Genomic DNA, 3285 nt, shown 5'->3' with positions numbered 1-3285 from the left:
CTATGTATTAAGGGTGTGGAAGTCTACTGAAGTATCATGAACTAATACTTGTAATTTAGAATAAGAAGAGCTTTAATGAAGAATTAACTGGAGGGGAAAATTGTGTTGGAAAAATTATACTTAGGAGGATATGTCATTATTTGGGTGCAGGATGATGATAGTTTGAATTGAATTGGTTATTATGTAGATACTGAAAACTAGTTTATTTAGAGAGGAAAAATTAATATGGTTATTCATTAACATAGCCCAATAAAGGAGGAAAAGGGACAATATTTGGGAGTGAAGATAAAGAAGTCACCTTCATCAGCTGCGCTTCTTTGAAATCTATAAATATGTGACGATCTTTTATACCTTTTCTTCTTTCTTCATTTCCTCATTTCTTTTTCTGTAACTCTTATAACTTGAATGTCATCTTTCTTGGCTAGTTTTTTTTTTTTTTTAATTTAATGTTTTATCTAGATATGTTGTCTTTCATTAAAGTGACTCCAAAGTGTTAAAAACTGTATATAATAATGATAAAATGATTACTAGTTCAGAAATAATTACCAAAGACAAATTTCAGTCCAAGAAAATGATACCTTCAATATCATTGCTGATCTCAGAATTCTTATCCCAGTCAGGAATTAAAGATTTTAAAACTTAAACTAAAATTACCCAGCTATGAAGGCTGCTTAAATATTCACTTCAGTTTTTATCATGCTGTAGGAAAAAAAAAAAAAAAAAAGATATCTGTTCTACAATGTGTTCTCAATGACACTGAAGAGAATTCTGAGGATGCGAGATCAAGGAAATTATTGAATTGTAGTTGTGCAGTATTCCCAGGGATCCACCAGGGCTGATCCTAGCAGATGGACAGATCATGCCAGCTGAGTTGTCTCAGGAGAAAAATCAGAAATGATGTGCTTATGGATATAAAAAGAATATTGATAACACTGATATCCAACACAGACATGGAACAGTAAGAGGTGAATAAAATAATATTCTAGAAAACTAAGTGGAACAAAAGGCAATTTACAATTTTCAATGAATCTATAAGTTTTATGAGAACAAACAAATGCTAAATGATTCAAATATAACTTGCAAAGAAGTGGTAAATATGATTATCAATCCCTGAAGCATATCTGAATAGGATCTTTCCTTTTAGATGGTGTAGAAGGTGATATTTTGAGTGTTGCTACAGTCTCTCTACTAAACATACTGCTAACACTGGTAATCAGTTTTTGTTATGTGACCTCCTTCTTTCCTTCCCCAAATATAGATAACTGGACTGGGAATGTATGTGTGCATTCTTGTTTAATTGCTCAGTCATGTCTGATTCTTTGCAACCCCATGGACTCTAGCCCACTAGGTTCCTTTGTCCATGAAATTTGCCAGGAGTGGGTAGCCATTCCCTTCTCCAGTGGATCTTCCTGACCCAGGGATCAAACCTGGGTTTTCTGCATTGCATTCTTACCATCCAAGCCACCAGGGGAGCCCTGGAATGTATATCAGAGCTAAACAAATCAATTTTCTTTTTTCCTGAGAATTTGACTAAGATCCAGCAAAAGCATAATTAAAGCTTGTTTCAAATCAATGGTAGAACACCTTAGGTCTATCTATAACACTAACTGAATTTCCCAGATTTTTCTTTTTAATTTCCTACTTTTCCAAAACACAATTTGTCCATTAGCTTCGGATTATGGAGAATATACCAGGATGCTGCTGCTACTGCTAAGTCACTTCAGTCGTGTCCGACTCGGTGTGACCCCGTAGATGTCAACCCACCAGGCTCCCCCACCCCTGGGATTCTCCAGGCAAGAACACTGGAGAGGGCTGCTATTTCCTTCTCCAATGCAGGAAAGTGAAAAGTGAAAAGTGAAAGCGAAGTCGCTCAGTCGTGTCTCTTAGTGACCCCATGGACTGCAACCCACCAGGCTCCTCCATCCATGGGATTTCCATGCAAGAGTACTGGAGTGGGATGCCATTGCCTTTTCCCATATACCAGGATACTTCCAATTTATTCCCAAGTGTGCTTATAATTTATAAATTTTAGACAGTGATACTTAGTATTATTACTTTCAAAGGATTCCATTCAATTACCATTCTTTTTTTTTTTTAATAACAAACTGTTTCTTGCTAAACAGGATAAGACTTACTTTCTTGTGAAAACAGATGAGCACATTAAAAGTAATATGGAAAAAAAATAAAAATAATATGGATGGGAAAAATAATTACATGAAAATAATCATCAAACTCTAAAGTGGTAACATGAGTAAAAGTTATCTTACAACAGTGAATATTTCCAGGGATAAAGAAAGATATTTCATTAATAAATGAGTCAATTAATCAAGAAAATATAACAGTCCTAAATGTGTGTACATTTAAACATAGCTTTGAAACACATGAGCAAAACTGACACAAGGGAAATTAGGAACAGATAAATCCAAAATGACAGTTGGCGATTTTAATACCTCTTTTTAAATAACTGACAGAATAAGTAAGCATAATTACTTAGTAAATATAGAAGATTTAAAGAATATCAATTAGTTACTTTAACGGGTGTATGTAGATTACTATACCCAGCAAAGGTAGACTACACTCTGAAAGAGCCAAGGGGAATTTACTAAGCTAGAACATATACTGGCTGTAAAACAAGTCTCAACAAATCAAAATAGATTGAAACTATACAATGTGAATTTTCTCCCCAAAGAAAGTTAATTATTTCTCAATAACAAAAAACAGTAATTAAAAATATTGGAAAACTCCATAAATATGTGTAAAGTAAACAAACTCTTCTAAACATGCCTATGTCAAAGAATTGACAAGTTAAATTAGAAGATATTTTGTGCTCTCTTTGGCACAAAATTGGAATGATACAGAGAAGATTATCATGGTCCCTGTGTAAGGATGAAAATGCTTTGATTACATTGTAATAAAATATTATATCAACCAAAGCAATACATGGATGAAACTCTTGCTTTTGCATTTTCACATTAAAAAATAAAAACATCAAAAATCCATTACCTAAGCTTATAGCTTAAGAGTTAAATTAAAATCCATTTACTTAGAATTAAGGACAGTATAAAGAATTTAAAAAAAATATATAAAACGGATTTTTTTTCTTTTTAACCCTATATTTTTTAAAATTTATTTTTAATTGAACAATAATTGCTTTAAAGTATTGTGTTGGTTTCTGTCAAACATGAACATGAACCAGCCATAAGTATAATTATGTTCCCTCCCTCTTAAAATTACCTCCCACATCCCTCGCCATCCCACACTTCTAGGTTGATACAGAGCTTTGGT

General features: G+C 33.1%; 1 non-coding gene across 1 annotated transcript; it reads left to right on the top strand.

Moving 5' to 3' along the window:
* Positions 1 to 2815: 2815 nt before the first annotated feature.
* Positions 2816 to 2921, top strand: LOC147379459 (U6 spliceosomal RNA). The gene has a single exon (XR_015135570.1). It is a non-coding gene; the product is annotated as a U6 spliceosomal RNA (small nuclear RNA).
* Positions 2922 to 3285: the final 364 nt, after the last annotated feature.

Source organism: Bos grunniens, chromosome 1 (assembly GCF_055505025.1).
Source record: "Bos grunniens cultivar Pamir isolate PY7600 chromosome 1, Bosgru_T2T1.0, whole genome shotgun sequence".
Classification (NCBI taxonomy): Eukaryota; Metazoa; Chordata; class Mammalia; order Artiodactyla; family Bovidae; genus Bos; species Bos grunniens.
Note: the sequence above shows the minus strand (reverse complement) of the source record. Positions and strands in the feature narration are given on the sequence as shown.